The 11,957-nt window shown below is 40.8% G+C and overlaps 1 non-coding gene across 1 annotated transcript; it reads left to right on the top strand.

The window, feature by feature from the left end:
• Positions 1-3,965: 3,965 nt before the first annotated feature.
• On the top strand, positions 3,966-4,103 carry LOC114811681. The gene has a single exon (XR_003759377.1). It is a non-coding gene; the product is annotated as a small nucleolar RNA SNORA7 (small nucleolar RNA).
• Positions 4,104-11,957: the final 7,854 nt, after the last annotated feature.

Genomic DNA, 11,957 nt, shown 5'->3' with positions numbered 1-11,957 from the left:
AAGATTCATTTGTGGATAAGTGCTTACATAGTACAGTATGTATGTAGATGTGTACTTAAGTACTCTGGGTAGTTGTGAGTGCATAGGTGCAGACTTGGTAATTGGGAGTACAGAGACTGGGGAGAAGAAAACTTAATCAGGGAAAGCCTCCTGGAAGAAATAGGATTCCAGAAGGACTTTGAAAATGGAAAGAGTTGTCCTCAGTAATTCTGTTGGATTGACTGACTGAAAAAAACAATCTAGTTCCTCTGATTCCTTTGCAAATGGGGTAGAGTACTGTTTAACAACTTTATTTGTCACAGAACTTGCTAAAATTGAATAATTATTATCCTTGGGAAATCTTGATGCTATTTACCATCCATTAAAACATTCCTAATTTCAAGACCTAGATAAATATCGGTTTCCTGTTCAAATGTCAGTGCAAGTCTCTTTTGTTTCTCTCTGCTCTTCACTGATACTGTGCACTTGGAACTTGTCTATATACTTGGATCGGTGACGTTTGGACATTTGATATTTGCCTCACTCTAAACTCTACAGCACTTAAGTACATATCTTTAAATCATTTGTTATAAATTACTTATTTATTCATAGTCATATTATTATTAATAATAATATGAATAATGGTACTTGTTAAGCATTTACTATGTGCCAAGCACTGTTCTAGGTGCTGCGGTAGATACAAGTTAATCAGGTTGGACACAGCCTACAAGGGGGTAGCATAGTCTAATGGCAAGAGCCCGGGCTTGGGAGTTAGAGGTCGTGGGTTCTAATCCCGGCTCTGCCACTTTTTTGCTGTGTGACTTTGGGCAAGCACTTAAAGCCACTTAACTTCTCTGGGCCTCAGTTACCTCATTCTGTAAAAATGGGTATTAAGACTGAGCCCCACATGGGACAACTTGATTACCTTGTATCTACCCCAGAGTTTAGTACAGTGCTTGGCACACAGTAAGTGCTTAACAAATACCATAATTATGATTATTAATCCCCATTTTACAGATGAGGTAACTGAGGCCCTGAGAAGTTAAGTGACTTGCCCAAGGTGATACAACAGACAAGTGGCAGAGGATCTGAATCCAGGTCCTTCTGTTTCCCAGGCCCATTCTCTATCCACTAAGCCAAGCTACTGTATGTCTCCCCATCTAGACTATAAACTCAATATGGGCAGGGAACATGTCTGCTTATTCTGTTATACCATACTTTCCCAAGTGCTTAGGATAGTGCTCTGCACATAGTAAGTGCTCAGTAAATACCATTGTCTGATTGATTGATATTTTGGATTTTAAAATTGTAAAATGGCATTCTGGAAAATGAGAATAGACCATTGTCAGCGGTGGGTGGAATAAAAGGAGAAACATTCTTGTAGCTCTTCTTTGCTAACACGAATTCATTCAGGTGTTTTTGTCAATATGATCAGTCAATCTAATAATAATAATAAAAATATTGGTATTTGTTAAGCGCTTACTATGTGCAGAGCACTGTTCTAAGCTCTGGGGTAGATACAAGGTAATCAGGTTGTCCCACGTGAGGCTCACAGTCTTCATCCCCATTTTCCAGATGAGGTAACTAAGGCCCAGAGAAGTTAAGTGACTTGCCCACAGTCACACAGCTGACAAGTGGCAGAGCCGTAATTCAAACCCATGACCTCTAACTCCCAAGCCCGGGCTCTTCCCACTAAGCTCTTGGGAGACTACAGTACAACGAGTTGGCAGTTATATTCCCTCCCACAGTGAGCTTACAGTCTAGAAGTTAAACAAGTTAGTCACATGGTTAGGCCCAAACAGAAAGTGCAGCTTTCAGCATTCAAAGATATCCATCCATCCATCCATCCATCCATCCATCCATCCATCCATCCATCCATCCATCCATCCATCCATCCATTCGTATTGATCGAGAAGTCCAACTTCTTGGAGAAATGTTTGTCCCAAGGGATCTCAACACTGTTTCATTTGCTCAACTGAAGGTTCGTACTGGGGTGACTGAGGTACAGAAGACTTCGTGGATGTCAATTTTTAAAGTTTCCATTTGGGTAAAATGGCATATAAAGCTTTTGCTGTATAAATAAAACCCATCAGCTCTATATTATGAGAACATGCAACTAATCGACATGGTCCATTGGAAATGATTTCTAATAAGTCATAAAAGTGAATAAAAGTGCTCTACATGGAACAAGGTTCTATTATGGCTTACATGGTATTTTTGAAGAACTTTACATAAATTTCAGACTGAAATATATCATGATTCCCATTGTAAAGATGGGCAACCTGATGAACAGAAAAGTGAAGCCACTTGCTCCAAGTCATACTAAAATTGTGCCTCCAACAGTTGGAAAGTGTAAGCCAAGTCACAGTTATGAATTCTCATTTGTGTTTGGAACAGTGAACTTCATCCGTACCTCTTGTTTCACTCATAAAAGAAAAGAAATGCTTTCTTTGGCATGAAAGTAGGATATGGCATGCATATGAAAAGGAAGCGTCTATGAAATTCAATCAGATGCCAAGAAGATCCTTAGCAGAGGAGGTTTAAGGACCTTTGATTTATTCACTGGCTTAAGTAGAATCATGGTACTTCTCAATAAAATCCAGTAAGGATCTAATATCAGAAACATGTCCAACAGACTTAGCTGTTAAACAATTTATTGCAGGTAGATATATCCACAGATCAATGCTTTTAAGATCTCTGGGTCTTTGAATGCCCACAGTGTCTAAAAGCATGTTGCTTTAGAAAGGGAATCTTTTTCTTAATCATACTTCGCTAAATTCTTTGCTGACCCGTGAGATATAATCATCCAATAGGCATTGTGTAAATGAATAGGTGCACCTCAAAGCCTCCATCTCATTTTTCCTCACCTTTGTTCTATGGGCTTCCTCTTCATTCCTAAAACTCTGATACCCGGATAAGATTGTAGCCATTCATAGTGGTGCTATTTTTAGGTAGGACATAGGAATTGAAGGAAAGCATTTCAGGCCCCTCCAGCAATCCAAAAGACCAAACGAGACAATCAATCCCAGGTGTACCATGTCAAAGAACTGAACTGTAATGGTTGGGGAGGGTTGCTAGCTGAAATGAAGAAAGCCAGGGAGAAGTGTTTGTCTGGTCTTTGGGAAGGAAAACGATTAGCAACAGGCAGAGTTAGGGGAGTAGGGATGTCAGTCCAGCAGCCCATTGCCCATAGGCTAGAGAAGTTCCTTACTGGTTGAGATGATCACAGCAGAATGGCACTGCCATCCCCTCAAACAGCCTAGTCAAGTAGAGGTTCCTGCCAGGGGTTCAGAGGGAAGACAATAGAGACCGTACCAGGCTGGAGTTTAGTTTCTGCTGGGAAGTAGCACTGTGCCCCTGTTGGTTAGAGACCATAAGCTTGTTGTGGACAGGGAATGTCACCGTTTATTGAACTTCAAATCCTGGTCAGAGCCACGTGGAGCAGTCTGCAAAGGAGTACAAAGTCTGGGCTTGGGCTTAGCCTGAAGGTCACTCTGTCAGAACACGCAAGTCGGATCATGAGAGCTCCTACCAGCCTAACCATCTTCCAAGAGAAACCATATCACCTTCTTTCAGAGGATCCTGGAGAGTAAGTGGCCTGGCTACACAGTTTTAGGCATTTAGCTGTTCCCGTGATGTGTATGGGGATGATGAAGCTGTTGATAAAGAGAGCTCATGAAAAATGACCACAAGGACTTCATTGGTTGTGCCTTACTACCACAGCTGTATATGAGTCAGGAATTGGAGAAGGTCTCTTGCAAATCTGCACCTTAAATAATCATTCATTTAGGTTAATTATTTGGTCCCATAAAATGTGAAAGCATTGGAATTCATTGAGTGCCTGCTGGAGTAAATCACTGTAATGTGGGCTTGAGACAGTACAGTGAAAGTAAGGACACAGTCTTTCCCCTCAGAGCAATAGTGAAAATAATTTTCATGGGATTTTCTTTTTTGAAAATGCAATTTGAGAGGTCTCGATTGGAGTTCACCTCTTAGGGTTGCACCTGGAGAGATTCCAGTACTCTACCAGTCTCGACTATGGGATGGAGAGTCAAGCAGAGGCTTATCCATTCCATTCCTAGCTTGGGCAGTGGCTAGAGAGTGGAAGGCAATCTACTACAAACTCTCCTGTGCTGGGCAGCAGCGGGCATGGGAGAGAGTCAAGGGTGGAGACTCTGGTTTACTGCTTGGAGGGAGGCAATGGTAAACCACTTCCCTATTTTTACCAAGGAAACTATACGGATATACTACCAGAACGATTGCAGATGGATGTGGGGAGTTCTAGGAGAGATGTGTCCATGGCGTCGCTAAGGGTTGGAGACGATGTGATGGCATAGGACAAGGCAAGATTGGAGCTAAATCAACTGTGGGGGGGTGGGCAGAAATTATTTTGCCTTTCTTATTATTCATTGATTAATCATTAATCAAATAGTTTTGCAGCAGCCAGAAAGAGCTAATGGCACATTCAAAATGCCTTATGTTCACTCTATTATTTCTAGACCTTGCCCTTAGAGAAATATCTCATGAGAAATATTATTTTGTTTGATAAATGAATGCAAATTTGGGCTGAACACACTCAAAGCACTGCAATCTAAAGCTTGAATTTTCAAAATCACAGATAAATTTTGGGGTTGCTTAAAAGCCTGGTCCCAAAATATGCAATACACACACAAATGATATGGAATAGGTTAATTTAAGATTTTCAGGGTAGCAATTATTGTAACCACCAACCAATAACTTTATTAAAGTAATGACAACAGATCCCAAGAGGGTTTCAGGGAAAAAGGGCCTATTATGGAAAGCTAATGGATCATTTTCTGTAGCTACTCCTGCCAGCACTAGTGTGATAGGTAACATTCATACACCAACCTAACTGGTTGTTCTCACATGTTTAGCTGCGTGGTTTCGCCCAAGGGGATAAGGAATGGGTTTAATTTCTGCTAAAAAAAAAGTTGTTTTCTCATATTCTCTCTTTTCCTGCGTTCTCTATCACCATTTTTATTTTAATAAAAAGTATTTTATAGCATTCATGAAAAAAAATCCTTTCCCTGGCATTTTTCATTTAATAGCTGTGTGTTTGGATTTAAGTTAAATGACTCTACTTTGACCTCCATCTTGTTGTGATCCGTAGGTGGTGGAGGTCGTTTCAATGTTGCCTCCAGGGTGTTACGCTAATGACTCCAATGTTTTCAATGGTAAAGAAGACTGCGCTTTAATGTTGCATGCTGAGTATGCTCTATTCTTTAACTCTTCTGAGTAAACCCTTCGGTGGTACTGCATGTGCGTGTGCCTTTCAGTTGGTGTGGGATAGTTTAAAACTTTTCCATGTGTTCTCCATTAGCCAAACTGATGTGTTAAAAATATAATTTCTCCAGGAGACCTTCTTAAGTACTTAATGTGCAACTTGAACAAATGGTTAAGATGGCTGAAAATCTCCCAGACTCTGAAAATAAAATCATATTGAACGTTATTTTTCTAAACATCCTGCCCAATTCATTGCAGATGTGCAAGAAAAAAAAATGTATCACAATGGAAAACATTGCCATTTGTAACCATACCGACCATGAACTGGAACACTAAGTCTCTGCTAAAACCATTTCTGTTCCACTCTCTGCTTGCTCAGTGGTATGGTTCCAGCTCCTTAAACAGCAATCAAAGACGCTGCTTTAACATAATGGATTATGGAGCCAGGGTCACCCTTTGTAAAAAGAAAAATTGTTTGTAAGCGCTGTATGTTTTCTTTCGAGGACAAGAAAAAATTCATCATATCCACTACCTCTTTGCTTCATCTTGACAATTCCAATTCTGGTCTCTCTCTCCCTGCAGGGTTGGTAGTAGATCAAACTATTGCAAGCATAAAATAAAGCACAGTCTAAATTTTTACATATCCAATGAAGAACTTCCACAGTTGTGTCAAATGTATTAATGATCAAGTATTTTATTCTAGAAACTCATTCAATATTGTGATCAATTAATAGGCTTTTGTGATGTATTAGTGTTATTTTTCATGTTTTTGAAAATCACTTCCCACTCTAACACTTCTAATAAGTCAGGCTATGCTGGCCATTTGGCTTTGAGTGGATGGTTTCATAGGCTGTGGGCAAGTCACTTAACTTCTCTGTGCCTCAGTTACCTCATCTGTAAAATGGGAATTAAGACTGCATGCCTCACGTGGGACAACCTGATTACCCTGTATCTATCCCAGCACTATGTGTTCTGTACATATTAAGCACTTAATAATAATGTTGGTATTTGTTAAGCACTTACTATGTGCAGAGCACTGTTCTAAGTGCTGGAGTAGATACAGGGTAATCAAGTTGTCCCACGTGAGGCTCACAGTTAATCCCCATTTTACAGATGAGGTAACTGAGGCACAGAGAAGTTAAGTGACTTGCCCACAGTCACACAGCTGACAAGTGGCAGAGCCGGGAATCGAACCCATGACCTCTGACTCCGAAGCCCAGGCTCTTTCCACTGACCGTAACAAATACCAACATTATTATTATTATTATCATTATCATTATTATTATGTGCTCAAATCCACTTTCCCAGTGTGGACTTAGGGACATAGCCTCTACCTATTGAACATGGGCATAGATCCCTCACGCACTGCATACTGTGCTGCGTCCCTGCTTTCCTACTTACTCACTGGACTTCTGGTCACCAACCCTAACCCTAACTCTAACCCTAACCCTTACCCCAAACCTAAGCAACAAGGTTAGTGGATGGAGCTTGGGCCTGGAAATCAGAATGACCTTGATTCTTATCCTGTCCCTTCCAGTGTGTTACCTGGGGCATGTCATTTCATTCTACCTCCGTTACTACATCTGTAAAATGTGGATTGGGACTGTAAGCCCCATGTGGAACATGAACTCTGTCCAACCTGATTAGCTTGTATCTACCTCAGCTCTTAGTACTTTTCCTGGCACATAGTAAGCACTTAACAAATACCATAAAAATGATAGACACATGACTGGTGAGGACAAGGGTTTGAGTGATGTTGAGCAAACTACTAGTGTTAAAGTCATTTTTTTCACTTAGGTTCTCAGTCCTGTGGGTATTCCTGGAAATTCCATCATCAACTTTGAGACATTCTTCAGCATGGTACCTGATGCCTCTAATCTCTAAATTCTGAGGTATTTGAAGTACTTATACACCCAAGGAGCCAGGGTTCTTTTGTTAGTGAATTTTATTTTTAACTGTAGGAGCATCTTCAATTCTGTAGTTTCCTTTCCCTTTCTAGAAAGGAGAAATACTGCTTTTTTGTTGTTTTCAATTCCTTGTGTGTGTGTGTGCCTGTGTGTCTGTGTGTGAATGCGTGTGTGTGTGCGATTTAACTTTCAGGGTCTGATGTACATTTTATCTTTTCTTTGTTGCCTCCCTGGTTTCCCAATCTATTTCAACCTGATTTCCTTTATCGGAGCTGCTAATTACTACATTCAATTGAGAATTTGTTAACTAAAGATGTTCTGCCAGGGAATGAGTTAAAAAATGAGGATCCTAGTAAGAATGAGAAAAGTGACTGTAAAAGCAGCCACCTTATTAACTATACAGTTAACCTATTATGTGTGCCTTATGTCTCTTTCTGGAGTAAATCTGCCTAATTTATTGACAAGAGCCTGTTCTAGCTATTATCTGTATTACACAGCCACTATCATCGCAATAGAAAGCTATTCTAATTTATTTGCCACATTGACAACAAAATTCTTCTTCATCAGTCTTCCCCAGTGATAGAGAATATGCAGAAATCCAACTTTTATTTTCACTAGCCAGTTCAAAGTATTTTGGGTGGTAAGACAAATGAGCTGCATCCTGGGAGGATAGCAGAGGCTCGTGGACTACGATCACTTTATCTGACATGCTTCTACTGACCCCTACATTGCCCTCTGCTACTGAGAGAAATCCCGGGCATGGTGCAGATTATTAGTAAAAGTAGTAATTGTAATGATGATGGTATTTGTTAAATTCTTACTATGTGCCAGGCACTTTTCTAAGCATTGTGGTAGACACAAGGTAGTCACATTGTCCCATGTGGGGCTCACAGTCTTAATCCCCATTTTACAGATGAAGTAACTGAGGCACAGATAAATTAAATGACTTTTGGCCAAAGTCACACAGCAGAGAAGTGGCGGAGCTGGGATTAGAACCCCTGACCTCCGACTTCCAAGCCTGGGCTCTTTCCACTGAGCCACACTGCATCTCATGGTACTGCTGTTGAAATGTTTGTTTGTTTTATGGTACCTGTGAAGAGGTTACTATTTAACAACACCATTCTAAGCACTGATATAGGTACACAACAATTAGGTCAGATATAGTCCCTGTCCTGCTTGGAGCTCACAGTCTGAAATAGGAGGGAGAACAGGAATTGAAATCCCCATTTTACAGTTGCCTAAACTGAGACACAGAGAAGTTAAGTGACTTGCCCAAGGTCATACAGTGTGCAATTGGCAGAGTCAGAACTCAGGTCCTCTGACTCCCAAGCCCGTGTTACAGCAGCCATCCTGTTGCTGGTGGTTCTGTACTCAGTCTTGACTGTGAGCACTGAGAGCAGCTTGCACCTTGGCTGATAGGGACCTGGGGCCGCTGTATAGAGATCAGAGGTGGATCAGAGTCAGAAGATCGCTAGGAGGCTTGGGGTGATTTTAGAGAAATTTAACCAACAGAGAATACCCCTGAGAAATGAACCAAACTACAATGTTTCTCACTTCCACAGAATCCCACAGGGATGTTTTGGGACTGATCATTCCTAGTGGGTATGGTTTAATTCCCCAAAGGTCCAGGAAAACAGTAGGGAGACCAATCAAAGCAATATCTGCCCAGGAACACTTGCCATGTGGGGCAGGGATTAGGTCTCCTATGTTCTATGTTAATCAGCATGGCTCCTTTAGTGCTCTCTACAAAATCTCCAATTTGTTGCCCATCCACCCCTGCGGCCAAAAGAAACTCTTCACCGTAGCCTTCAAGGCACTCGGTCAGCTCTCTTGCTCTAACCTCACCTTGCTAACCTCATACTAAATCCCAGCCTGCACATCTCCCTCCTCTAATACCTATCTACTCACTGTACCTTGATCTCATCTATCTATCCACCGGCTCCCTTCCCATATTGTCCTTCTGGCCTGGACCTTTCTCCTCCTTCATACCCTACCCACATTCAAAACTCTCTTAAAATCACATCTCTTCCAAGAATCCTTCCCTGACTAACTTCTCAGTGCCCCTATTCACTCTCCCTTATGAGTCACCCTATGTACTTGGCTCTGTGGCCCTCGGCTCTGTCCCCCTCAGCCCTGCAGCATTTATGGAGAAGCAGTGTAGCTTAGTGGAAAGAGCTCGGGCCTGGGAGTCAGAGGTCATGGGTTCCAATCCCCTTCTGCCACTTGTCTGCTGTGTGACCTCGGGCCAGTCACTTCATTTCTCCGTGCCTCAGTTACCTCATCCGTAAAATGGGGATTGAGATTGTGAGCGCCACGTGGGACAGAGACTGTGTCCAAGCCAATTTGCTTGTATCTAGACCAGCGCTTAGTACAGTGCCTGGCACATAGTAAGCACATAACAAACACCATAATAATTATTATACACCTAGTCTTATATTCTGCCATTTCCCTTATCTGTAATTCATTTTAATGTCTGTTTCTCTCCCCCTCTAGACTATAAGCTCCTTGTGGTCAGAGATCTTGTCTGCCAGGTCTATCTTGCTGCATTCTCCCAAGAACTTAGTATAATACTCTGCACACAGTAAGTGCTCAATAAATACTATTTATTGATTTTTTTATGGTATTTGATAAGCCCATACTATGCATCAGGCACTGTACTAGGGATGATACAAGATAATCAGGTTGGACACAAATTCCCTGTCCCACACGGGAGCTCACAGTCTTAACCCCCATGTTACAGAAGAGGGAACTGAGGCACAGAGAAGTTAAGTGACTTCCCCAAGGTCACACAGTAGACAGGTGGCGGAGCTGGTACTAGAACCCAAGTCTTTCTAACAATCAGGCATGTGATCTAATCAGGGGGTGACTCTGCTTCCCAATTGATATAAGTGGGTGCTCAATAACGCTGTTTATCAATGTCCTGTGATAATCGACCAAAATCACATTTCATGGGAGTTTTCCTGTTACTCCCAGCCCTTACCTCTGCTGTGGCAAATTTCACTTTCTTATAAAAGAAATGAACTTAGTTTACATCTTTCCTTCAGCCTGGAGTTTGGTTTTCTCTGTCTTTGGAATAGTAACATTTGGTATGGTTGAAGAATATGAAAAATGGAGTTTTTTCAGTAGGGAGGTCACATGAAAATGTGATGGTGTAAAGACTGACCAATTTATTTGAAGAATTACAATATTGAAGGTGCTGGCAAAGGCTCTCAAATGTGCTTTTACCTTTATACTGAACATTGCTGTGATTGTCTTCTAGTTATTGTATTAGCTGTTTCCTGCAGTCGACCCCATTATAGAGGATTCATGAGGTCATATATGCTTTCAGAAGGCATGCATGGTGATTCTGGGTTGGATCATCACCACCATGCTTCATTAATGTGTAGAAATAAGTGCCTTCCAAAAATTTCCTCTTTTTTCTTGTTTCTAGATGCAGATATTGCCTAGGAATGTTCTTATCTTGTCCATATTGACTTTTCTGTCTCTCTACTTTGCTTTCCTGCCCTTGCCTGCCATTGTGTTGTCATCTTCTTCCTCCTGCTCCTGCCATTTACTCTGGATGTATATCCTGCCCAATTTTTTTCTCCTTTTTGATGGTGAAAAAAGACCATGCCCTGGGACTGTCACCTTGTTTAATATCACACTGTTCTGTGCTTAGCCTGTTTTTCATTCTCAGTATACACCTTTCACTGCTCTTCTGAGCTATCTTTAACCTTTGTTCAGAATTTACTAGGTAAATGCAAATTCCATCTATACTGATAATGACACATCACAGAAACCAAGTGGAGTTTTTAAATACATTGCATTTTCTATAACAGACAGTTCCTAGAAGAATCCTTCAGGTTCATATTTGTCCTGGACAACCTGGAAGTGCTTGGTACAGGGCTTTACACACAGTAAGTGCTCAATAAATATAATTGAATGAATGGAATGGTACATTATTTTGACATTTGTTTTTCAAGCCTGATCGGTGTGCAGTCCCTGGAATGGTAAGGTGAAATGTCAAGAGTCCTTCTTCTGCCACTTCGAAAAAGACACTGAAGTTCAGTGAAATTCTTGAAAAGCAAGGTTGGACAACTGTTGAGTCTCAAGACATTCCCCCAATTTCCAGAAAAATACTGTTGGCATAATGACCCATTACTTTAGGTGCCCTTGCTCAGGCCAAAATGGCAAGATTACTGGAAATGCCGATTTCAGAACCATAAAATTGTCCCGGTGATTGAGATATAAAAGAGTCACTTTTAAGTGTTTCATTAAAATCACAGCCAATACCATGCATAGCAATTTACTATGGTCCGCCAACAAGCCCATGAAGCTGCTTGTTTAATAAATGAGGTTCATCTATAGTAAATAGCTTGGTACAACCAAAGTAGCTCTAATCAAATTGGGGACAGATGAGTCCTGTAGATTTGGTTTATTTTATTAATTTAATACTGTTTAGGCTTCAGAGTTGATGGCCAATTGATATTATTGGCGACAACACAATACAATAAGCAAAGGAAAATAAGGCGTGTGATGTATCACTGAGATAAATCACATCTCTGAGTGGGGTGAGATGAAAGCTCACAGAAACAACACTTAGCACACTTCATTTGATTCCCATTCATCAGCTTCAGTACCAGTGGCTCAAAAATAATGCAAAGGTAAATGAACATAAAACTATGATTTACAGCATGAGAAACAAGTTTTACCCCCCCAAAAATAAAAAAAATCTACACTTTTTAAAGCTGTGGTTCATTTTCAGTACCAATATTTCATGATAAAAGCACCAAATTAAAACAAAGACACACCAGCATAGAAAAATGTAGTCATTATATAATGTGTGGA

This window comes from Ornithorhynchus anatinus, chromosome 4, assembly GCF_004115215.2.
Source record: "Ornithorhynchus anatinus isolate Pmale09 chromosome 4, mOrnAna1.pri.v4, whole genome shotgun sequence".
In the NCBI taxonomy this organism is placed as follows: Eukaryota; Metazoa; Chordata; class Mammalia; order Monotremata; family Ornithorhynchidae; genus Ornithorhynchus; species Ornithorhynchus anatinus.
The sequence above is the reverse complement of the archived record's forward strand: the minus strand, read 5'-3'. Positions and strand labels throughout refer to the sequence as shown.